At 41.7% G+C, this 26803-nt stretch overlaps 1 protein-coding gene across 8 annotated transcripts in view; it reads right to left on the bottom strand.

The window, feature by feature from the left end:
* Positions 1-26803, bottom strand: part of RBM47 (RNA binding motif protein 47) — a 110841-nt gene that overhangs the window by 47436 nt on the left and 36602 nt on the right. Inside the window, exons 1-2 of one of the 8 annotated variants that reach the window (XM_050947686.1) lie at positions 16196-16246; positions 6986-7086 (exon numbers count right to left, since the gene is read on the bottom strand). The exons of 3 other annotated variants lie outside the window; for them this stretch is intronic. The gene's annotated coding sequence lies outside the window, so the exon portion shown is untranslated. Of the gene's footprint in view, positions 1-6985; positions 7087-16195; positions 16284-26803 lie in introns of those variants that run through there. 4 more of the 8 variants (XM_050947684.1, XM_050947685.1, XM_050947681.1 and 1 more) reach the window with 4 other exon arrangements.

The raw sequence follows: 26803 nt of genomic DNA, 5'->3' as shown, positions 1-26803 counted from the left end.
GCTCTGCCAGTCGCTAGGAGGGCGGCAGGCAGGGCTCCAGTGGACCTCCTGCAGGCGTGCCTGCGGAGGGTCCGCTGGTCCCGTGGCCTCGGTGGAGCAGCGGGACCAGCGGACCCTCCGCAGGCACGCCTGCGGGAGGTCCACCGGAGCTGCAGGACCAGCGAGCGGCAGAGCGCCCCCCGCGGCATGCCGCCGTGCTTGTGGCGGCGAAATGTCTGGCGCCGCCCCTGCTCCACACCCCCTGCATGTTCTAGAACACTGCTCCATCATCACTTTCCATACAAAACTGTGGAGGGAGATATTGGGAGTTTGTAAAACATAGAGTGTGTGGAGCCATTTCTACAGCCCATGGACTGCACTACAGGCTGCAGAATGAGTGTGTGAATGTCCCATGCCCTGTCACTAGTTGGAGAGAGGATTCTCTTAATTCAATCCTTTGGTAAATTGCCTGTTTATTCAGTGCTTATCTTTACTCATAAGCTTTCCACAAATGAGAAGTCCTGTTAATTTTTACCCTGTTGGCATAGAGTGGGATAAGGTGTCAAAAACATTCAAAATACAGTACCCTCATGATTTCTGTTTCCAATGAATGCTAGATATAAAAGCAGACACTTTGGCTCCTTATGCTCCCTGTTTTAACAATAGTTATCTCTGTAAGTAAACAGACTACCTAGACTATGCTTGCCTACAGTATGGCACTTTATTCCCATGTTAAATAACAGTAGCTTACTCTCCCTAAACAAACTCAATTAATTGCTAACGATAATACGACCCATTGTGGCACTTTTAACAATCCTGTTTTTCCAGCACAGGGGACATGCTGCCTTATTTGCGTTTCTGTTAGGACTTTTCTACAAACTAGTTAGCTTTTCCTCCTTTAACTCACAAACTGTATTTGTGTAGCCAGCACAGCATTAGGAATTGAAACTACTTCAAATAGTGCAATAGTTTCCTGATGATAGAACATATGTGAATGCAGACCCTTCACAGTAGATCAGGAAATACAGGTTTTGCACTCTCAACTGACTGTTTATAAGTGATAGTGTGAACTCCTTTTTATAAATGCCAGTTTCCTTATGTTGCAATTAATTTGAGCAAAGTATCAATTGATTTTATTTCACACTGGATAACCACCTTACTTAAAACTGGGAACTTCTTAGCAATTGCTAATGTTAGTGCTACAAAGAAATGGAAGGAAGGAGATAACTTTCATGGGCTATGATAATTTTCCGGAATTCCTTGTGTACACTGTTTCAGGTAACCTAAAACAGACTTGCTAATGTCCACTCATCTGCTCACCCCGGGTGAGAATTCTCTTGACACGCAAGAATATCCTTACCATTCTTATCATCATGGGAAAGGGTGCTTGAGCACATTTGTGCCTAGGTTTGAGCTGGTAGTTCCAGATTTTGGGAAGCTGATTTGAAAACCAAAACTTCTTGAGCAAATGCATTTAAGTGCTGCTGATTAATCCTGAAGGTGCCTTTAACGTTATTGTTATAGCACTTGTCAAACACTAAGGGATGGTCAGATAATCAACAAGCTAGACTGGAAGCATATTCTTTACCTTCAAATCTGGATTAGTGCAAAAATTAGAAACGCGTCGGCTGTTTCTGTGTCCCCAAAAGAAGAATCTCTCATACGTAAGCAAAATGGTAGAGATGATTTACGCTACTCTCTTTCTGTTCACATGTCTTTGTGCAGCCAGCAGTTGGGCAGATTAGAACTCGAAGAAATGGCAGAAAGAGTGTGCATAACCTGAGGTCGCCTTAGAATACCTTGGACACTAATGAAGTAGCCATACTGTATGGCAAGGTGCATGTAAATTCTGCAGCAAGTTCCCCAGAGCCCACTGCCTGCCATTCCCCTCCAATCATAGCTATTTACATCTGGGCTATGTGGAAGGTATAAAGTCTGTGTCAGGTCATATGGATGTTCTAGAGTCTGCATCAGATCATGGAGAATTCAGTCAAGCTATGTGGACCATATACCCTCATAATAAGCCACAAAAACGTGCAGACTTCATAAAGTCCATGTTGGCTGCAAGTATGCCCAGTAGTGTGTAATATATGTGGCTCATATGTTAATGATACATGCTTCTTCCCCCCTGCAAACAACATTTGTGCTGCAGTATTTAAATGAAAGCCACTCTTACTGTCTAACTGCTTGCCTTATATGCCCTTTCAAAAATAGTCAACGGTACTGCTGATAAAGCCAAGCAGGTTAAATCAATTTAGGAGTTTGCAGCTCAAGCAGTTTAGAAGTTATGGTGATCCACACAAAACAAACAGACAATCTCTGAAAGTAAACAACTACAATTTTTGAGAAACTTCACTTTGATTTTGATAATTTTGAAGAGCAGATATTTGAAAATCAGGCTAACTGCCAGAAAGTGATTTCAATGCTAATGATAGAGAAATTAGCATCCTCTTACAATCAAGATCAGGAGGGTCTTACAATGGGAAGTCTTAGTGCCACTCAAGGCTGGCTCCAGCGTTTTTGCTGCCCCAAGTGGCAAAAAAAAAAAAAAAAAAAAAAGCCGCGATCGGCGGCAGCACTACCACGCCGCTTCATTCTTTGGGGTCAATTCGGCGGCTGGTCCTTTGCTCCCAGAGGGACTGAGGAACCAGCCACTGAATTGCTGCCGAAGAGCCGGACGTGCCGCCCTTTCCCCTTGGCAGCCCCAAGCACCTGCTTGCTGCGCTGGTGCCTGGAGCCGGCCCTAGTACCACTTACTATTAAGGTTGTCCATGAGTCCCACCTATAATACTGCTGTCATTGAAATACTGTGATTAGAATTGGTAGAATATTTTTCCAATTAAATTAAGTTTCACTGGAAAATGTGGATTCATCAAGCTCAAAATGTTTCACCAGAGACATCTGGGTTCAACAAACTTTTTGCAAATCCAAAGGGAACCCTGCCTGGATTCCTGGCGGGCTGCTGGGGACTCAGGAAGCACTAGAGTCCATGACTCACAGGCAGACTCGCCAGCAACTGCCAGTCCTGGGGAGCAAATTTCTTTTCAGAACACTATGTGAGGATGTTTCTAAAACAATATCTATCTATCTATCTATCTATCTATCTATCTATCTTGTGACAAACACATAAAAATTCAGTTTTGGTTTTTAACTGAATTATTTTTCAGTTTTTTGGCTCAGCTCCTTAACTAAAAAATCAGTTATTCAGTCAGTTAATTGTGATATCATATTTTACTAATATAGCAAAAATTCTGGTGTTAACTAGCAAAGTAGAAAATCAGACTTCATAGCCATATTTGAATGAAGGAGTTATATTTTACAGCTGAGAGGCTGTGGAACTGATGAGATATGTCTTTAAAAGGTAAGCTGCATGCTGTATTGTATCTAGAAGAGAACCAGCCGAGATGTGGATGGCATCCCAGCTGTGTTTATGGGATTCTCCTCACAGTGTTTTCAACACAGAGATTTACAGTGAAAGTACTTACTTAGAAGTTTGAACCAAATAAGAAACTGGAGGTCACTAAGAAAGGATTCTTGCAGTGCTATATTTAATAATACAATGTGTCCTGTCATCTGATTTCATATATTGTAGGCTTTGGATAGTTATTGTCATTAGCATTATTATAATCTTAGAAATTACAAAGGTCTGACAATATTTATACTTTTCACATGTAGCCAAATATACTCTAATAACAGTGGTTCTCAAACTTTTGTACTGGTAACCCCTTTTACATAGAAAGCATCTGAGTGAGACCCTCCCCCCTTATAAAGCACTTTAAAATATATTTAACGCCATTATAAATGCTGGAGGCAAAGTGAGATTTGAGGTGGAGGCTAACAGCTTGCAGCCTCCCATGTAACAATCTCAAGACCCCCAGTTTGTGAACCCTTGCCCTAGTACATATGGTAAATAATCATGTAAGTCCAGCTCCTGCAAACTCTTAGGCCATGGCTACACTGGTGCTTTACAGCGCTGCAACTTTCTCACTCAGGGGTGTGAAAAAAACACCCCCTGTGCGCTGCAAGATACAGCACTGTAACGCACCAGTTTGAACAGTGCCACAGCGCTGGGAGCGCGACTCCCAGGGCTGCAAGCTAAACCTCATGAGGATATGAAGTACGTGCAGCGCTGGGAGAGCTCTCTTCCAGCGTTGGCACTGCGACTACACTCACACTTCAAAGCGCTCCCGCAGCAGCGCTTTGAAGTTTCGAGTGTAGCCATACCCTTACTCATGTGTTTACCAATTACCAATATGCGTAAGTGTTTGCAGGATTGGAGCCTCTGTCAATGCTAAGAAGACTTGGGAGTATTTGGATAACATGTTCCTTAATGTTTCTGCATCATGTGAAAATTTGCATAGACAATGTGCTTGATTTTTGCAAATCTTTGCTCACATGGGTAATTCTTATCACATAAAGGTTTGCACAATCAGGCCTAGTATTAATAATAAAAAAAATGATTATTATTTATTAAAAATGAGCAATAAAGATATTTTAAAAATTAAACAGAAAGCACCTAAGGCTCTAGACCAGCACAGCATTGAAGCATGTGTTTAAAACAGATGTAATCCCATTGGCTTCAGTGGTGATGCATAATGCAGCTATAGGGATCCAGCTGCATGGAGATCATTGACAAATCAGGGCCTTAGGGCCAAATCTTATTTGCCTTCCCCCAAGGGTAATAACATTGACGTGAATGGGATTACTCACACGAGGAAGAAGTGTCCCTTAAAGGTGTGGCTAAATTCATTTTTACTTGGTGCTTTCTTTTCATAGAAGAGCTAATCTTGACCTTCTTATTTGGGAGGCGGAGGGGAAGGGGGAAGAGGAAGAGTTACAGATGCTCTAAGCAGGGCTGGCTCCAGGCCCCAGCGCGCCAAGCGCGTGCTTGGGGCGGCATGCCACGGGGGGCGCTCTGCCGGTTGCTGGGAGGGCAGCAGGCGGCTCCGGTGGATCTCCCGCAGGCGTGCCTGTGGAGGGTCCACTGGTCCTGCGGCTCCGGTGGAGCATCCGCAGGCACGCCTGCGGGAGGTCCACTGGAGCTGCGGGACCGGCAAGCGGCAGAGCGCCCCCTGCGGCGTGCCGCCGTGCTTGGAGCGGCGAAATGGCTAGAGCCGGCCCTGGCTCTAAGTTAATGAAAAATCATGTCATGAATGGGACACTCATTTTAAATTAATGTGTAAGGATTGCTTCACCCGCTATTGAAAGGCAGAAACCTTTGGGATGAAACACAACTGTTTAACATTATACAGAAACACTAGGCCCTGATTCTGCAACTGGATCCATGCAGGCAGATTCCTGTGCCCATTCTGTGCATCGCTGATTCTGTGGGGCTGCACACAGGTGCAGGAAACAAGAACTCATTGCAGGTTTGGAGCTTAAATTTGTAACACACTTCGGGATGAAATGCAGTTCATGGTTGTTCATTAACATGTTACCTTCCTCTATACTGCATTTGTGAAGGACTGACGGCAAACTTTAGGCACAGGAAGCAGCAAACTTCAGCTCTGAAAACCTCAGGATATTTTCAGTCCTGATGTGTTGCCCTCAGAAAGGTGGGAATTCAGATCCTTCCACTGGCTATTCACTCTGATTAATTAGTTACCACTCAGCTGTCTGATGCAGGGCTTTGGAGCTGTGCTCCAGCTCCACTCCAGCTCCAGGCAAAAACCTGCAGCTCCACTGCTCTGGAGCTGCTCCGCGCTCCATCTCTGGGCTCCACTCCAAAGCCCTGGTCTGATGTGGGTTCACTCTCCCATAGAAGTCTTTCCCTGAATGTCTCTCTGATAGCTAATCCTTTTAACCAGGGGAAACAAGCAGCTGCAGTGTTCTTTTGGCCATTTTGCATCTCATTGCTATAGGCTGCACATTCCTCCTTTGAAGCTGGTAAAATGTTTTGTTTGTTTGTTTGTTTTTTGTCTTTTCTTCTTGTGATCAGCCAGGCAGGGCCAGCTCCAGGCACCAGCCCAGCAAGCAGGTGCTTGAGGCGGCCAAAGGAGAGGGGCAGCACAACTGGCTCTTCGGCGGCAATTCGGCAGGGGGTCCCTCACTCCCTCACGGAGCGAAGGAGCAGCCGCTGAATTGCTGCTGAAAACTGAAGCGGCAGCAGTAGAGCTGATCACGATCGCAGCATTTAAAAAAAATTTTCTTTTGCTGCTTGGGGCGGCAAAAACCCTGGAGCCGGCCCTGCAGCCAGGTGCTAATGGCTTATGAGAAATAAACAATGAGAAATAAACAAGTCTGTTCAGATTTTATATTCTTAATGAATTAGGTTTTTGAAAGCTAACTTGAACTGCATGATCCCAGGCTGGTATAGCCCCAAACAGTTTCCCAGGACGGTTTTTCTTAAAGGGCCTTCAGCTTCCACATTCTACCACAAATTAACATATTGCAATATTTGGCCCTATGTCAGTGGTTCTCAAACTTTTTTACTGGTGACCACTTTCACATAGCAAGCCTCTGAGTGCAACCCCCCTTTATAAATTAAAAACACTTTTTTATATATTTAACACCATTATAAATGCTTGAGGCAAAGCAGTGTTTGGGGTGGAGGCTGACAGCTCACGACCCTCCATGTAATAACCTCGTGACCCCTCTGAGGAGCTCAACCCCCAGTTTGAGAACCCCTGCTCTATGTAATTCCCATTGAAGTCACTGGGAAGCCATCCATTCAGAGCTGAATCAGTGAGCATTAATGGGTGTGTGTCTGTATTTGTAAAACTATTAAGATCAAAAGGGATGAAAGAAAAACTATAAACTATTGCAAATACAAAATAATGTCATTCTATAAACACTGTTTATAAGCAAAGAGGAAAACATAACTGTTTACAAATAATATACTGCTAGTGTAATACATGTAGCCAAGATGTACTCAGAAAGATATTCATTATTCATCCAGAAAAGTTCTAGCTATGAAATTTAGTGATACAAAATCTGACAGAAATAAAATGAATGTTAGATCAGTGATGGCCAAATGCCATTCATGCAGTTCTATAAAGTGGCTCACCTCTGCCATCACCTCTAATACAAAGGATCCTTCTGCATTGACCACAGCTCTCTGCATGCAGTGCACCATCTTAAATAGTCCTGGTGGTCCCACCTTTGTTCCTTTGTGTAAAAGATGAGAAGAAGTGGGAGGCTACAGTCTCATCCATTTTATGCAAGTTACATATAGACCTCTGTCAACTTACCATTGAAGCCCTTTGTGAAACAAACTTTGGGTGTCTCTAAGTTAAAGCAGGCACCCAGAACTGGAGATTAGAATAGACATTTTCACATCTTATTCTTTTTACAATCTCTCATTTTCCTTCTCTTCTCAAAATGAACTGGCTGTAGCCTTATCACTGGGTTACTCTATATGCTGAAGGAACCCATGACTTAGATGTGACACAAAATTCAACTAAACGTAACACTAGATATGAATGATCCACATAACTAAAATTCTGGAAGAACCTGAATTTTAACAAAATACCAAATGTACTGTCTCAAACTTCCCAGAAGTTCACTGCACAAAAAATGTATAGAAGACAGTGATCCTATCTTCTCTAGTCTGGCTTGTTAGTAGAATTTTACATTTACTTTAAGGAACCGTACCAAAATTTGACTCCTCTAAAACTTTTATAATTATACTTTTTGCATGCCAACAGATTGTAGAACAAATCTATCAGGCCTCAACAAGTAGAGCTTTTACCATCTTAAATCACAATTAATTAATTTGGCAAGCAGAACAACAACAAACTCAGGATGCTATGTTTGGCAGGGTTGCTGGAGTGTGTCTATGCGTGCACATACACAACCACACAACCGCACACACCCCCCTCCTGGAAAACTGCTATCCGAATAAATGCTACACTAGGAATTCATCACATTGTCCACTCAACTCATCATCTGGGATTTTTAGAGTATTCCATGCCTTATTTTTGAGACTAGGATTTTATCTTTATTAAGAAAGAATGTAGATAAATAGGCAAGTTTTGAGGGGCAGGAGTATAAAATATGGGTTTGCCAGCCTTAATACTTCCTTGTAAAATTCTAGGTTTGTACATCAGATTTATTTGAGAGAGTAATCCTGGGTACTTCTTATAATAGAATGTCTACATTTAATTTTTTTAACCTAAGAATTCTACAGTTTTCCACTAAATGTTGTCTCTGTTTACCTTCATGTTCATTAGGATTCTGTGTGTTTAAGTATGTGACTAATCACTTTGACTTCAGTGGTACAGTGCATGGATTTAAAGTTACTCATGTGCTTCGATACCTTGCTGGATCAAAGCCTAACTGCTTATTACACTCCAGAAGACTGACATCACAATAACCTCCATGCAATACCAACTAAAATATCAGAAAGAGTTCAACTAGTGTACACAGCAAGGTCTCTTTGGCTGCCCTGAAGATCATCCTTGGTAATTCAGGGTTTGTTTATTAACATTTCTTTGCATTAAATGCAAATATCAGAGAATTTGAGCCTACAGCAGTTCATCACCACAACCTAACTTGTGAAGATGATTCCATGTTTTCTTACTTAATCTAACTTCACCACCTCCAGTTCGTACCTTCGCAGTGCAACTGGGTCCTTGTTAGTTTAAAAAAGTGTCACTAGGCATATGAATCCCTCTGTTTGTGCTTATGTGAGAAAGCTGCTGACATAAGAGGTTATTCTATTTACCTTAAATGATGTTAAAAAAAAACACTAAAAAGAAACAATTCTGACTCCAGCAAAACTCTAACATCATGACAGAATACAGTTGCTTTGAAAGGTGTCCAGAAAATTGTATACATTACTTCACTTGCAGTATTATTTGCATTTAACAGAGCTCTTTAAGTATCCACTACCAGCTGTTTGAGTCAAAACATTTCACAGCTACTGTGAATAATATATTACTATTTAAGGCTAATGATCTTATTAAACAGGGATGAGAATTCTACACAGTACCAATGACTATAGTTATAGCATGAATAATATGTAATTATAATATTAGTACAAGAATGGATCTCTTGCTGTTTTGAAGCCCTATGTGAGCAGAAATGACGAGTCCCTCTATTCAACCTTATGGGATTGTACGTGTATTCCTTACACTAGAAAGGATGAGAGTACTTTTTCAATTAGGAATATCTTCTATTTTATTATTCTATAATTAAATACTGTCAAACTCCTAGCAGAGAATCAGTTGTACACTGATTTCCCCCCGACCCCCTGCGATTCAGGAGTGAAATACAGGCTCCCCTTACTAGGTAACTGGTGCTTTTTCTCACCGATATGCAACCTATTTATTTTTAGGACCCAAGTCTGTCATTTTGATCAAATAAAACCTTGTGCGTCTTTAAAATAACGTCTAGTTCAGTTTTGAAGTTTCACAGTCATAATCATATATCTGAGTGCTGTGTCTAATATTCAGAACAGAAAAGTGATGTCTGTGACTTCTGCAGTTGACCTCCGAGTTCCTGTTGTATATTTTCCCTCCCTTGGACCTTTATTCAAAGGTGGTAAGGCATTGATGTGATAAGCTTTCGCAAACAATAGGAAGAAAACCCAGAACAGAATGGGCCAGATCCATCTCTGTGTAACTCCACTGACCTCAGGCAACCAGGTGATACCAGGGAAATTTTATCAAGGATGTGTTTGGCCCACTGAGTCTGTCAAATTAATTTTCTCCCGGGTTTTGACTGCTAACTCTTGTCCCTGACGTTTTGAAGAGAGTGGAGTGTACTCTGCTCCTGTCCTTGTCTCTCACTCTCAGGTTGTACCAAATTTTAATATTTCCATTTCTGGCTGAGTATAACAACATACACAGGCTTGAGGCTTTCCTGAAATTTGAAACTTGAGTCAGACCCTAACAGCAGGTAAAATGTGCCTCATGAAGACTCTGTTCTTTGCTCCCTACTTACTCCTCCTTGATATCACCACCTTGGATTTTTTATCTGAATGGCCTTGTTTGAATAAGCTTTGACAAAGGCAGATCTCTTTCAACCACCAGTATGTTAAAGTCTGATGTACTTCAGCTGCTTCTTTCTGGTTTCCCTTTATCTCCTTTCTTCATTTGTCTATCTGTATGATTTTTCTTTCTTTATTGTGCTTTTATATAACATTTACATATGTTTATGGATAAATGGTACAATATTGCTTTGACAAAGGCTCTCCCTACTTGTGTACTCATATTATGCTGTATGTGCAAAATTGGCCTCTATCATTTATTTCCATCACTGACCTCCAACTCATCTATCCATTTCTCCATCCTCTTGTATGGCCTTCATCACCATAATACCTGAGCACCAATCCCAGTCACTGTACCTACATTTTGGTATATTTTAAAAATATATATTTAACCATATCCATCTTCCATAATCTGTCACTATTATAACCCTGGTTTGCCCCATAGTGCTCTGTTAGTTATGCAGAACACAGCAAGGAATCACAACAATCAAGCACAGTGTTTATTATTATGTGTAGTCCCACTGAACTTATAGTAGTAAGCACTTGTTATACCAGGTAGTCACATTGAGGAGTACTTGCGGTAATAAGATCTATGCCCAGAAAAATGTGCATACATGCTTTACACTCTGAGCAGCCCCAGTGAAGTCAATGTAAAGATGAACATGTGTGTAAGTCCTTGCAAAATTGGAGCCTTGTATTGAAATTTCTTTGGGGCAGCACCTTCCGTTTTGGGGGTACATGTGGCTAAGTATAGGGGTGGTGTGAGCAATCTCTGAAGGCTTTAGAAAGGTGAGAGCTGCACTGTAAAGGAGCTGCCAGTGAGTGATTCTAGGAGAAAAATTTTACAGATATGTCAATAATCAGGTTAAAAGGATACAGTCTCGATGTATCACAGAATGTTTATATGAAAACTTGAAGCTGAGAATTTGGGTAGAATTTAAACTAAAGTAATCAGTTCAGAAAAGCTTAATATGATCCCAGTCCAGGTAATGCTTCTGGGGCTGTTCACCACTTTCTTATGAGCACAGAAAGTACTTTGAGGGAAGGGGTTCCAAGCATGATGCACGTTTTCATCGGCGACAATAATAAAAAGACCTCACTGCTATGATGCTGCTATTTTTGTCTCATTGCCTTGCACACTCTTTGTGGGTAGGAAAGGAAGGGCTAGGATAATGAATGTTTTTTAAAGCCCTTTGAAAAGAATGAAAATCCACGTAATACTTTGCATCTGCAGAATATGACTTCCTCCATTCAACAACAGAAAAGGTTTCAATTTGAGTTATGTAGTTTCATTTGTAAGACTCACCTTCCTCAGATGACCTCTCTCATATCTGTTCTTACAAAATGTCAGACTTTATTCATTCCAATCATGGAACATAGATGGAAGCTTTCTAACAGTGTCTTTTTTTTCCCTTCCTCACAAATTAATGACTGGGAGACTCATTGCAACTCACTGAATTTTACAATTGAGTGAGAAAACAAATTTATATATAATATAAAAGCCAGGATGATTTATCCTAAAATATTTTAATTTACTTGGTCAGTTGCAGGTTAGTTTTAATTATGACTGATATTATATTCTATGGCGTGTGAGCAAATTTCTTGTGTTTATTTTGTAAGTCTCATTAATATGAGACCTCACTATAGTCTATTGGCTAAAAAGTGGAGAGAAACCACACATTTTATGTATGTCTGTGTAAATTAGATCATGTGGTGGTTTAGTAATGTGAGGATTTGTGAGGCTCTGCATTATTTAGGCTGGAGAACATCCTGAGCCATCAAATTCAGATAAGAACTCCCCAGAGTTCAGAGGTACACCTCTACCCCAATAGAACGCTGTCCTCGAGACCCAAAAAATCTTACCATGTTATAGGTGAAACGGCGTTATATCGAACTTGCTTTGATCCGCCAGAGCGTGCAGCCCTGCCCGTCCCTCCCCCCTAAGCACAGCTTTACCATGTTATATCCAAATTCATGTTATATTGATTCGTGTTATATCGGGGAAGAGGTGTATTCAGATCTTGGCTTTCAGTTGGGGCCATTTGTAATTTAAATGTAGTATTTAACCATATTATTATTTCTTGAGTAGGTGGCCAATTATATCTATCCAGCTTATACAGTGTCTTCTGCTCATTGCAGCATCTGACTTTCAAATATATATAATAGCAAAGTGCACAGAAAATATTCTCATTCAAAGAACACAAAGGAAGAAAAATCAGAGGAATATCTTACCTCCATCTATGCAAGCAATTCTCATGGACATCATTGGGAAGTGCACATAATATTGTAGGCAATTAATATTGTAGGTAATTAAAGGTGCTTCATTTAATAAAAACTGCATTTCATTTAGAGCAGTGATTTTAGAGTTCTTTTAGTTTGTTCAGATTATTATTTTAGCAAAAGTGAAATTGGAGGTCAGAACATTAGTATTTGTTCACATTTGGAAATGGGCAGGTATTAAATTATGTAGTTTTTTTAAATCTTCACTTTCTTAGGTTGGCTCTTTAATAGCTCCATTAGCCTTAATGTAGAGGGCAAGTCCCACTGACACAAATATACTTACAGTTCTAGAGGAGAAAGGGAAAAAATTCCCTTCAGTAATGTATTGCTGCCATAAGAGGAAAAAAGAGCTCCCCTACCCCAAGTAAAAGTCTTTTTGTGTTATTGAGTGTAAAAGAAGTGAACTAATTAAAATATTGTCAGCAATTGAACCATGTGCAGTCTAGCCTAGCAGTTGGAGCAAGAATCAGGCCTACCAGTTTGAGCTGAATCCAGATGGGGTGGGTCTAGGAGCAATGCCAAGGGTCATAGCTGGGAGTGAGAGGCCATAGCCTAAGCTGAAGAGTTAGCTGGAGTTGAAGGTGGAGCTGAGGGTCTGAGCCAGAAGTCAGAGATCAGGAAGGAGCTGGGGGTGTGAGCTGGTATAGCCTGGGGCTGAAGCAAGAGCAAGGCTAGCAATAGTGGAGGCAGGGCCAGGACCAAGCACAGTAGCAGGCTAGAATGCATTGAGTAGCCACTGGACGGCTACCGAGCTTATGTATCGGCCTGCATACTCCTGTGGTCCATCAGACAACTTCTACAGGGCTCACTGGGTTGCCTAGAGACTGGCTCTACTGCTGGCTGGCCCCTGACAAACATATACGCTTTTTAGATTGTTCATCATGAATTAACGGAGTGACCCCATAACCTTGTTCATGTAAGGTTGTCTGAGCACAACCCAGCACCATGTTCATCACATTCATTTGTGTCCTGTCTGACTTCCAGACTGTAAGCTTCTTGGAGCAGGGACCTTTTCCACGGACTGTTTGGCGTGGTGTCTGACCTTTCAGTGTGGTATAAATGGAGATATCTGTTTTGATCACTGAAACGTGTGGGAAGATATTAAAATCAACATTTCAATAGAACATGCAGGAGTATTTTCAAAAGCTGCCGTGAAACTCCTCTTTGAGTCCTAGGCTCAAAGTGTTTGCAGTTCCCATTTCAAGTCGTGAAAAAATAATAAATATTAAAACAGCAGAGTTAAGATTCACCATCCCTGTTCTTAAATAAAAAGACTGTATGGAGAGACAGAAAGACAGACACACACATACACAAAAGGGGGGAGTGAACAGTTCTGTCATATCAAATAGATTTACTACTAAATATCTTAGTTATTATGTAGGACCAGGAAGAATATATATAAAATGTAATCTACACTATCTTCTTGATTGCATAGCAATTGCAGTGCAAGAATACTAAAATGAATAACAGTCACTGGAATGAACAGGAAAATCGGAACAGAATATTGGAATACCCAAACTTTGCCAAGCAGAGAGCAGACTGACAATTTGCCGCAATCTCAAAGGACACACACAATTTACAAAGATTGTGCCTGACAGAAGTGCAAGGGGCAGAGATAATTGCAGTTCCTGAGTCAATTAAGAGGTCTGGTTATTTGGGGGCCATGAGGGTACAAATATTTAGTCTGACTCATTAAAATGCCCTTTCCAGAGACCTCTGGGAGAGCAAGCCACATTGCAAATGGACTGGGAGCACAGGGCTGGATTATTTTCTAGGGCTGATACAAAATGGCTGCAACAAGGTTTAGGATGGGCCAAAAGTCTACACTGCGGTTTATGATTTATGCTATACTGTGGGCTGTCTCTCATTAGGAACTTTGTAACTCATTCTGGGATACAGTTTGTATGAAAAACATTATACAAAATTAAGCTATATTGTAATATTATCACAATGGTGAGTTGCACTGAGGTTAGGAGGCTTAGCAAAGAGTTAAAGCAGGCACAGAATAAAGCATATCCTGAAGTAACATTCTCTATTTATCCAAGGCAAAATTAGAAAAGGTTTAAGAGCAACCACGGTATGACAGCAGACTATGGACAGCAACTTTTGCTCGTGGACCTTTTAACTATTATGGCCTCTTTCAACTGAAATTTGTATCTATTTGATAGTGTTTCTTTGCATTCCGCACAGGCATTTGGGAACAAGATTCATAGGTATACAGTATTTGGAATCCCACCATAGTAGGTTTTTAAAATGTAAACAGGACTGAAAGACTGAACAAATTTTGTCAACAGTCTTATCCCTTCTGTTTAATCCATTAATTCATCCTTATGGTGACCTGCTAGAACTCTATCATCACATGACAATAGGCGAGATAACATTGCTGTCTTTTGTTTCAGATTTTTACTTTTTTTAATCCAGTCCCTGAGCTCCGAGATAAAATCTATAATCTTTAAGTTTGTAACCAAAAGTTCTTAAACTATATCAGCCTAATTTCTAATCTGGCATTGACATAAAACTATTTGCATGCAAATACAAGACTCATATTTACTATGAGATCTAGAAATCAAAGTCACTGGTGGTACCCTGGATTGTTTTTAATACAAGGGCTGCTTTTCTATGTAATAGCTGAAGGACTAGGGTGCTAGTTTTACCCAAACTTTACATTTCTGAAGGTCTGTTTCATTTATTTACATCTCAGTGTTGTGGGATTTCAGAGACCTTGTTTTCCAGAAATTGTCTCACTATTTTGCAGGAGCTGTGACCACTGCACTCTGTACTAGGTTTTTAGAGGCCCCATGCAGCATGATACATCAACATCATATTTGGTTTAAGCAACTTTTAATATACTTCAAGGGCTGTTAAACTTTAATAGCATCCAGCAGCAATAGCTATCTACTAAATCTAGCTACTCTCTAGCATGTGAGTACAGTAAGCAACACACAGATTTATAGTGTTCCCTCACATCAGAGAGGTATTAAAGCAAAACTGCATAGGATGTTGCACTGAGCTTGACTTAGTAGGAGGAAAGCTGAAGCAACAGATGCTGTAGCATTTTTCCCTGTAAAGAAATAACAGATTTTCCCTTTCTAGTGATATATTTTCCCTATTTTACCTCCCCTTTTTGGATTCAGAACATATTGTAGATAATCATAGAATTTTACCTATCACACATTTAATATTTATTACACATCAAGCTATTATTGAAAACTCACCTCTTGTGATTACCTGAGAACAAACTGGGAAATCATGGGGGGTGGGGTGGTTCGGTCATTATTAAGGTTATTTCTCAAAGCATGTTAGGATTATCAAATTATACCATTACAGAAAGAGGACATATTATCATTTGGTTGAATCAGCTTATATCATGTGATATATTTTTCTGTCTAGAATATTCATAGAGCAGTTCTTTGAAACTACTCAGCTTCACTTCTGTCTTTTCTATATGTGAATTATATTAGAAAGAAATTATAAATCTGATTTCTGATTTGTCTGTGTCTTGGAACTTGGACAGCACAGGAAAAAAAATTCCTGAAAAAGTTTGTCATGTTGCCTCTTTTAGCAAAACTTGATTCAACATTTAGCATGTCTTCTAACAGACTGAGTCACTAACCACATCCCTGTTTCAATCACTGGATTACACATTTTATTTTAGAAGCCTTGACTCTTGTTCTAACCCTTTGGTTACAGGACAAACTGAGTCCAGCTGGTTTTAATTCATTAGAAAACCTCAACCGTCTGAAGATCACTACTTATATAATTCATATGAATTTTACTTCTGCAGTTAAAAAAAAACCCCATAGCAAATAGACATTGATCAATCGATGCCTTAGATCACAGTTTGTAACTGAATTATATTTGACAAAAACAAACTATAAAGAGAAATGCTAGTTACTGTTTTGATTTTCGAGTTCTGCCATGTAAACCATTAGCAACCTTTACAGTCAAACACCATTGCTCTTCTAGAATTTCTAACTCAAGAAAAATCAAAGTATGAAACAGTACCTGGCAAGTACCTGGTGTGCTCTTGTGCTCTCTCACTCTCTCTCCCCTCCCACAGGCAGCTTGGCAATGGAATGCCCTTCAAATCCATGGCTGACTGCTTTTGGTAAATGTTTTACGAGACACTAAGCAACATTCTGTCCCACCCTCCATGCAAACACCATTGCGAGAACATGGTATCATGGTCACAAAGGCACACACATGCAGTACAGGGCAGTGCAAATGCAGCAAAGAAACCCTGTTTTGACTCCCTCTTCTCCCAAAATAAAAAATCCCTAATATGAAAGAGGGATAATGAGAGAAGGGTGCCAGGGAAAAAACCACATCAGCAGGACTATTAATAAATATTTTTCAAGGAGTAAATCATGATAACCTTTTTCTTCATTGTTCTAATCTGCAAGCAAGCCTGGGCGTGTTTAACAGGAAAACTGACGAACAGGTTAATAAAATGGAGTATATAGTTTCTAAATAACTCTTCGGTACCGAGGAACAGTCATCCCAATGACAGTTACAATTTAAAAAACAACAACAACAACAACAACAACCCATGACCAGCCCTATTGGACTCTGAAATCACACAGTAAAATTATGTGAACAGAACCAAATCACAGTGACAAGTAAAATGAATGTAAAAGGAACTTCTCAACAAGGTGCTTTCCTAATAAGTAACCTGCCCACTTTTCAACTTCCCTGAACTTACCCAAAGTTAAAATTCTACTAGTCCCAAACCAGAGTTTTTGCATTCCATTCAAGTTAACAATTAAAAATGGAGGACAGCAGAAACCAGCTGGCATTAAAACAGTGAACACTGACTTGACAAAGTACCACCACTGGTCCCAAAAGAGGAGAGGTCAGTGAACTAACTTGAAAATGACAGCGAGCGTTTAAACAAATGACTGAATCAAACACAACAGTGCAATAGAATAGAAGAACCCTCACTAACTCCTGATACACAGACACATGAACACAAACCAACAAAAAAACCTTTCTTTCCCCATCTGTATTTTGAGACAGTATATTGTCTGCTGTGTTCTATCTTGTTTTGGGTAAGTTTGATTTATTTTGTCTAATTTGATTTCTTTAAGGTTCCTAAATTGTACTAATATATATATATAATCAATCACTTGATGCATACATCCAAGCTGTCTGTAACAATCTATTTGGTGGCTTGTTTTTCATGATGTATACATGACGGTGATGAGTATTTCAGTGTTCTGGATTTTATGTAGAGTGTGGATTTTGCACTATGTAAGTCAGATCCTCAGCTGGTGTGAATCGGAGAAATTCCATTACCTTCAGTGGATCTATGCTAATTTAGATCAGCTAAGGATCTGGTTAGGTTGATAGCTTAATTCTAATGAAAAATTAATCCCAACTCTACTTTTGATTTTTCTCTGGCTTCTAGGTCCTCCTACAGATACCTTAATTCAATCCACTGGCATTTGGAAAGTTCTGCCAATGGATCAGTAGGAGCATGACTAATGTACAGAACTGTATCTGACACACGTGTTCGCATATGAATTAATTAGCATTCCAGTCGGCAACCAGACTTTGTGTAGACTCATCCTGATGTGTCACAGAAAGGGAGAATAGCTTTCTGGTCCATCTTCTGTTGTCAGTTGTAAATTAGAGGGGCAAATGTACAACCTAGGGAGCTTTCTATATTCATATAAGAAGAATGAGCCATGCTGGCTGCACTGAGTTGTGCAAGTGGTAGCAATATCACCAGCAGCAATAAAGAGGCTCACTGAGCGTGTTGCAGATGGTGAAGCACAGGCAACATCTTAGTTCTCAATATATCAAAGGGGTTTCCTAACACATAGAGTACAGGTAATTTTTCATCATGATGCTATTCTTATGCTAATATAAAGGCAAATTGCTATTTTTTTGGATAATCCAGTCCCAGTTCAAGGTGGAGTAATGAGAAAACGGCAATGGGCAGGTGAACAGTTCACATACCTGGGCTGATGCTGAAGTTTGCACGTGCAACTGCCTCCAACCCCAGAAAACACATGTAAAGACTGGAAGTCAGTGACATTTATTAGGCAGCCCTTGAAGACAAGGAGAAGGACTGAAAGGCCAGCTGGGAGGAGAGAGGATTGGTCAGTTGCTCACTAGAGCTGGGTAAAATTTTTCAACCAACTTTTTTTTGGAGAAAATGCAGATTTGGCGTCAGTGAAACAATTTAGCAAATTTATGTCAATTTTGCCAAATTGTTTTCATCAAAAAACAAACAATAAATTTTGAAAAAATAGAAAAATTTAATTATTATTATTCAAAATGATTTTTCATTTGGAAATGTCCTTTAATTTTATTTTAAAAACATTTAAAAAATGCTCGAAAACAAAGCACAAGATTTTTGGTTTGACCTAAAATGATTTTTTTGACTTCTCCATTTGCCAGGAACGGTGAAATTTTTTATTTATTAATTGACCTAAAATGAATTTTTTTTAAAATGACCAGTGAACTGAAAACTCACTTGCCCAGCCCTACTGTTGGCACTCCTGTGCACCACAAGGATAGAACATGGGGTGACCTGGGAATAGATGAGAGTTGGGGCTCCTGTTTGCCTTTTGTGGTCACAGAACTTAAGTCTGCAAGTGAACCTACAGGAGCTGGTTCACTGCCAATCCCTCCAAGCAAACTGAGCTTGGTTTGTAACTGAACCCTGCACTATTTGCACAGCCCTGCCCATATGTAAATGAGCCTAGATAGTTCTCAGAAACAGTCAACATGGTAGCAGTTGCTAAGGACAATGTAGAAATTATATTTTATTAGTTTCACTCACTCCTGATGTTCCCAAAAGACTTCCCATTACATAATCTGTCCTTTGCCTGGAAGTTGGAAAAAGAGGGAGGATTCTGATGAGCTTCTCTCAGCATTTTGTATTTAAGAATGTCATTCCAGCAGCCCATGTCTATACAGGATGGGAGTCAGGTATTAATGTGGTCCTTGACATCTGCAGACAATTCATATTTAATTCAGTTCATATCAACTGGTGACTGTGGTGATGCCATGGGATACTCTACAAAAATGTGCAGTGCTTAGTGTGTGGGCCCTGTTAAATCCCAATCATCATCATGGATTCTCTCCTGACAGCAAGGCACCTCACAGCTGCTTTAAAACATTTGCTTTCCTTTCTGTCAGGAAGTGTGGTCTTTTGACTAAAGCATAGGATGGGGAGTCAGGAGTCCTGGGATCTATTGCCAGCTCTGCAACAGGCTTCCTGTGTAACTTTGGACAAGTCACATTAACCTCTCTGTGTTTCAGTTTTGCCATCTGTAACTTATACAGGTGTTAAGTATCAGAGGGTAGCCGTGTTAGTCTGGATCTGTAAAAGCAGCAAAGAATCCTGTGGCACCTTATAGACTAACAGACGTTTTGGAGCATGAGCTTTCGTGGGTGAATACCCACTTCCTCAGATGCACCTCAGATACAGGTGTTGTGAATTTTAATTCATTATAGATAAAGAGCATTGGGACCCTCATAAGGGAGGAGCTATGTATATGCAAATTCTTCTTCTTCAACAGAAAAGCTTATTTGATCACGGGGAATGACCAAAGTAGTCTTAGCCACATGGAGTATGTACAGGACTTGTGGCAAGTTCAATAGGACACACAAGTTTGCCAGAGTTTTAAAGTCACAAATCTACATTTTTCCTTTTAAAATGTGCTACAGACTCTGAAGTCTGTGACCTAATAGAGCTGGGCAGGAAACAGTTTTTAAGATGTCTTCCTACTTCCTCTTCCCAATTTCACATGGGGATGAATCATAGAACTGGAAAAGCCCTTGAGAGGTCATCCAGTCTAGTCCCCTGCACTCATGGCAGGACTAAGTATTATCTAGATCATTCCTGGCAGGTGTTTGTCTAACCAGCTCTTAAAAATCTCCAATGACGGAGATTCCACAACCTCCCTAGGCAATTTATTCCAGTGCTTAACTACCCTGGCAGTTAGCAAGTTTTTCCTAATGTCCAACCTAAATGGCCATTGCTGCATTTCAAGCCCATTGCTTCTTGTCCTATCCTCAGAGGTTAAAGAGAATAATTTTTCTCATTCCTCGTTGAAACAACCTTTTATGTACTTGCAAACAGTTTTTCAATCTTTCCTCCCAGCTTGGTATTGTCCATAAACTTTATAAGTGTAATCTCTATGCCATTATCTAAATCATTGATGAAGATATTGAACAGAACGCCACCCAGAACGGATCCCTGCGGGACCCCACTCGTTATGCCCTTTCAGCTTGATTGTGAACAACTGATAACTACTCTCTGGGAACAGTTTTCCAACCAGTTATGCACCCACCTTTTAGTAGCTCCATCTAGGTTGTATTTCCCTAGTTTGTTTATGAGGGTCATATGAGAAAGTGTCAAAAGCCTTACTAAAGTCAAGATGTACCACATCTGCCACTTCCCCCCCTAACCACAAGGCTTGTTACTCTGTCAAAAAAACCTGTTAGGTTGATTTGACATGATTTATTTTTGACAAATCTATGCTGCTACTTATCACCTTATCTTCTAGGTGTCTTCAAATTGATTGCTTAATTATTTGCTCCATTATCTTTCTGGGTACTGAAGTTAAACTGACTGGTCTGTAATTCCTTGTTGTTCTTATTCCCCTTTTTATAGATTGGCACTATATTTGACCTTTTCCAGTACTCTGGAATCTGACCCGTCTTCCATGACTTTTCGAACATAATCACTAATGGCTCAGATATATCCTCAGTCAGTGCCTTAAGTATTCTAGGATGCATTTCATCAGGCCTGGTGACTTGAAGATATCTAACTTGTCTAAGTAATTTATAACTTGTTCTTTGAAATTATGGGGGAGAATCACCCCAGACTAGCTAACAGCCAAGTGCAGGATTAACCACTACGTATTGGCTATTCTGGGGTGCGTTTCTCAGTCTCTCCTGTTGAATATTTAATTATTTATACAAAATGAAACAGCTCCATTGGGCCAGAGAGAAAGAAACTGATTTTCTAGCCCAATGGTTAGGGCATTCACCTAGGATGTGAGAGATGCATGGACTTTATCTTCTGTTTTGACCAGAAATTCCATCCTGGACCTGAGATCGAGTCCCAAGAAAAGTTTTGCCAGATTGATGATGTTTTTGTGAATAGCTTCGGTTTTTGATGAATCAGCATTACACAACCACCCCCCCCCTTTTTTTTTAAATTTCTGACTAGTTCTACTTATTAATGTCAATTAAATCTAAATTTTCTACTCCTTTAGACCATCGCAGTATCTCTTATGTAATGACATCCCTGGCTGGGTCAGAATCAGGGATTGCTCTTGAGGTAAAAGCATGAGACTCTGCTGCTTGAGCTAAAGGACCAGGTTGACCTTAGTTTGTGTGCTACTATAGACCAGGCCAGTATCCACCAGCTGTTATAGAAAGAATGGCCAAAACCTCATGTTCCCCAGGGGGTTATACACACTCTCTGTAATAATGTTTAGCTTGTCAAGTGGCCAAATTTTTGTTCAGTCATCACGATTGGTAGAGGTCTGGGTGACACACTGCATTTTATAGTCATATCACTATAATGCCACACAACACAAACCACTTTTTCACACTTGATATGGGGAGATATAGTGTGAACTAAATAACTTATTGTTAATTAACAAGTTAAGTTGATACACAAGTGATAAAGTATCTCTCCTATTTGTGTGGAGCTACGGCTTTGTGAAACTCAGTGTTTTTCATTCATATAGGTCTGTGCAAATTTTTTCTCTAATTTCCAAGGAATTAACTCCAAACCTCACAGCAAAACTCAACCAAAACCGCTGAGTTTCATCTGCTTTTGGAATGAAGCGTAAGAATACTTAGCACTTTTCTTTCATTTCAAACATTTCAAAGCATAGTGCAAACTAAACTTATGAGGTAAGTTACCCTGCAAAGCACTGTCAGAAGATAAATGTTAATACATTCATTTTGAAGATGAGGAAAACAATGAGGTAAAGTGATTTGACGTGGCAAGACAGTGCCAGAGATGGATTTTGTTTCTCACAGTTTTGGCACAAATCTATAAACAGGGTCACATTCTCTCCAAACTATTTGTAAGGATTGATAAACCTGGACTGAGTTTCATTTCTCCTCTTTTTCTGTTTCCAAACAGAAGTTTTTCAGAGCTCTGCAGCATTCAGCGTGACCCAAACACTTCTCAGGCAGTTCAGCCCATCTCTGCATCATCTATTGCAAAGTCCCCCATATCATGGTTACACAGATAACCAAGGGCAAGTTTTTGATTAACATATCAGTGACAGAAGAAACTGTGACCCACAGAAACTTGGCATTTCACTCTTCTCAGAGTCCAACCTTTGTCACAGAGCATAGATTTCAAGGGCAATTATAACACTTGAATATTTGCTTACTGGAAACGGAAGAGATGTTGTGTCATACAGTATTCTGGCTGTAAAGTCAAATGTTAACTTAGGACAGAAAATTTATATCCTCAGATTGGTTTGGAGGCAAGAGAAAGGTGTACATTTCAGAAATGGAAAAAGCACCTAAAAATCCATAATGCGTTTGGAAGAAGCATTGTCAGTTACTCAGGAAATATTAATAGCCTCAACAACAACAGAATCAAAATGTTGCAGGTAAAATACCTGATTGGGTGAATTTCTATTTGCACTAGTGTGTTTCTGCACTAGTTAGGAAATGATAAATAGTTCCCACTTCATTCAGGGTATGTTTGTGTTTCATCCTTCATGGCGATATTCAGATCCATAAACAATGCACCAAGTGCAGATAAATCCAGCATGGCAGCCAGGAGCAAGTCCCTGTGGCTGCTGTAGAAGCTTTAAAAGTTTGATGTTCATAATAAAGAGCTTACTGTATTAGAATAGCAAGCACTGTGGAGATAATGTGCTCAGACTCATCCCCACTCCCAGGAGAAAAGAGTGTTTTGAACTTCTCTGTAGTGGCCCCTCCAATAAATATCAGGGCAGAGTTGACAAACACCAAAGGTAACTTCATGCCACCCTCTTGAGCAGAAGGACTGGCAGCCCTTAGAAGCTGTAAGGGAACCGGTGTAAAGGAGAAAGGAAAATGGGCATCTATCCTTGAGGTTCCATGTGGGACCCTAAGCATCTCTACCACAGGGGGAAATAACAACAAAAACAAACATCAAGAGCATTCATTGGCAACTTGCTCCTTAGCAATGATCTGAAGATGGCGCTCTCCAGGGTAGCATGTATTCTGCTTGTTACTTTAACATAGTACTTTGTGCTTATTGAGATTTTTATGGGCAAGTCTATACTGCAGTTGGGAACAAGCCTCCCAGCCCAGGTAGACCAAATTGTGCTAGCGGGGCCCGTGCTAGCACACTAAAAATAGCTGTGTAGATGTTGCCGTCCATCCGACCCCTTAAGCTTGAGATCCCAGGCTGCAATATCTAAGCAATGTCTATGCAGCTATTTGAAGTGTGAGCCCTGCTGGCAAAGTCTGTCTACTCAGGCTGGGAGGCTCACTCCCAGCTGCAGTGTAGACATACCCTACCTACGTGGCCAACAAGGAGTTCAGCCACTGCAACTTCCGTGCCTATTCTTTACTTTGAATATAGCTTCAGTGCCTTCCTCAAAGGGTTTAGACAAAGAACTGTAGGTCCAGAGCTAGTGTAAAATGAGTCCTCACCAGAGCAGAGAATGAGTGCTATAAGCAATGTGAGTGCTTTTGGAGAAGGAGATAATAGCATGGCTATTCACGTAACTCCTCTATTGGCCGATCCACAGGCTGGCATCATTAGTGTTTTCTCCAGGCAGGGTTTCTGTCATCTGTGGCTGGAAGAGCATGCAACTTGGAAAAAAATTGTCCACGATCCATAGAAAAACTGAATGTGATGGGAGGAAATACTTGTTGTTTGCAATTCTGTTTCCAAGAACATTTTCTGTCTTTAAAGAGCTGGCTAGCAAAAGATGGGTAAAAGAAGTACAAAATCCTGCAATAACGGCTTAGAGAACATCCCCCACAAGAAAGAATTAAAAAAAAAAACAGATAAAATATTTGTCTGCTCACTTCTTTACTTGTTGCTTTTTACAAAAAAGTTTAGAAAGCAGATATGCACATTTCGTTTAGAAGATCCAAAGATGTCTTGAAATGTCTAGCTTTTATCTGTATTTTGTGGGAAAGGGCTACAACGGTGATTCAGCAAGCTCTGACTGCAGACAAGTATTTCAAAATACTTCCTTGTAGCCGTTCAGCTTGCTTCTGCATGTGTTGCTTTATTGCACCATACCAAATGGGGTCACATTTATAACAGTAATCAACTGGAAAAGTCCAAGCAGGAAGCAAGCTACTTTAAAAAACAAACCACGAACATACCCACACCTCGCAAATCTATGCAGAGTTTAAACTAGGCACCTTAGTCCAAAATGTAGATCCTAACTCCCCCCCACTCAGCTGCTGCCTAGCTTTGTAGGCACCTGAATTCCCAACACATCTCTGGACATATGCAAAGCCACCTGAGCCCTGATGTCCTGGCACCTACCTCACACATATGCCCCAGTGGGATCTTCAAACAAAGTGTTCCCTGCAGGGCCTGATAAGACGGTTACTCACCTTTGTAACTGTTGTTCTTCGAGATGTGTTGCTCACATCCATTCCAGTTAGGTGTGCGCGCCGCGCGTGCACGTTCGTCGGAAACTTTTTTACCCTAGCAACTCCAGTGGGCCGGCAGGTCGCCCCCTGGAGTGGCGCCGCCATGGCGCTCGATATATACCCCTGCCGGCCCACCCGCTCCTCAGTTCCTTCTTGCCGGCTACTCCGACAGTGGGGAAGGAGGGCGGGTGTGGAATGGATGTGAGCAACACATCTCGAAGAACAACAGTTACAAAGGTGAGTAACCGTCTTTTCTTCTTCGAGTGATTGCTCACATCCATTCCAGTTAGGTGAATCCCAAGCCATACCTAGGCGGTGGGGTCGGAGTGAGAAGTAGCGGCATGGAGCACTGCAGATCCGAAGGCCGCATCCTCTCTTGACTGCTGGACCAGGGCGTAGTGGGAAGCAAAGGTGTGGACCGATGACCAGGTCACTGACCGACAGATTTCCTGGATGGGCACACGGGCGAGGAAAGCCAGCGACGACGCCTGCGCCCTGGTAGAATGCGCAGTCACACGGCTCGTAGGAACGTGGGCCAAGTCATAGCAGGTCCTGATACAGGACGTTACCCACGAGGATAACCTCTGCGAAGAAATGGGAAGCCCCTTCATGCGGTCCGCTACTGCCACGAAAAGCTGGGGGGATTTGCGGAACGGTCTGGTCCTCTCCACATAGAACGCGAGAGTCCTACGGACATCAAGCGAGTGGAGCTGTTGCTCCCTGCCTGAAGAGTGAGGTTTCGGGAAAAAAACCGGGAGGAATATCTCTTGGTTGATGTGGAAGGCCCCATGAGCCGAGACAACACCAGGTTAAGATCCCAGGTTGGAGCAGGGAGTCGGACGTTAGGGTACAAACATTCCAGCCCCTTCAGGAATCTAGTCACCGTCGGGTGAGAAAAAACGGAGCGGCCATCCCCACCCGAGTGAAAAGTGGAGATAGCTGCCAGGTGGACCCGCAAGGACGATATCGCCAGGCCCTGTTGTTTGAGGGACCAAATATAGTCTAAAATATTGGCCACCGAAACTTCCATCGGGCGGAGACCTTTCTCCACGCACCAACAGGAGAAACGCTTCCACTTGGCCGAGTATGTCGCTCTAGTGGAAGGCTTCCTGCTGCCCAAGAGTACCTCCCGTACTGGGGTGGAGCAGTGCAGTTCAGAACTGGTCAGCCACGCAGGAACCACGCCGCTAGGTGCAGCGACTGCAGGTCCGGGTGACAGAGAGTCCCGTGTTCCTGGGTGATCAGGTCCGGGTGAAGGGGCAGGGGAACTGGGTCGGCTATGGCCAGGTCCAGCAACATGGGGTACCAATGTTGCCTGGGCCACGCCGGGGCTACCATGATCACGCGAGCCCTGTCCCTGCGCACCTTCAGAAGGACCCTGTGGACCAGCGGGAACAGGGGAAACGCGTAGTACAAGTGGGTCGTCCACGGGATAAGGAAGGCATCCGCTATAGACCCGGGTTCCCTGCCCTGAAAAGAGCAGAACGCCTGGCATTTCCTGTTCCCCCCGGACGCGAAGAGGTCCACACGGGGATAACCCCACCTCTGGAAGATCGAGAGGGCGACGTCCGGGCGAAGGGACCACTCGTGTGAAAGGAAGGATCTGCTCAGGCGGTCCGCCAGCGTGTTCCGTACTCCGGGGAGAAAGGAAGCCGTGAGGTGAATGGAGTGGGCTACGCAAAAGTCCCAGAGTTGCATCGCCTCGTGACATAGGGGAGAGGATCTGGTGCTGCCCTGCTTGTTGATATAGTACATGGTCGTCGTGTTGTCGGTAAACACCGCGACACAACGACCCCGAAGCTGGTGACAGAACGTTTGACAAGCAAGGCGGACCGCTCTCAACTCCCGCATGTTGATGTGCAGCTTCACCTCCTGCGGGGACCACAGGCCTTGTGTTCTCAGGGATCCCAGGTGGGCCCCCCAGCCAAGATCTGAGGCATCCGTCGTTAGGGACACCGAGGGCTGGGGTGGGTGGAATGGGAGCCCCGCACACACTACGGACTGGTCTAGCCA

Source organism: Gopherus flavomarginatus, chromosome 3, assembly GCF_025201925.1.
Source record: "Gopherus flavomarginatus isolate rGopFla2 chromosome 3, rGopFla2.mat.asm, whole genome shotgun sequence".
Classification (NCBI taxonomy): Eukaryota; Metazoa; Chordata; order Testudines; family Testudinidae; genus Gopherus; species Gopherus flavomarginatus.
Note: the sequence above shows the minus strand (reverse complement) of the source record. Positions and strands in the feature narration are given on the sequence as shown.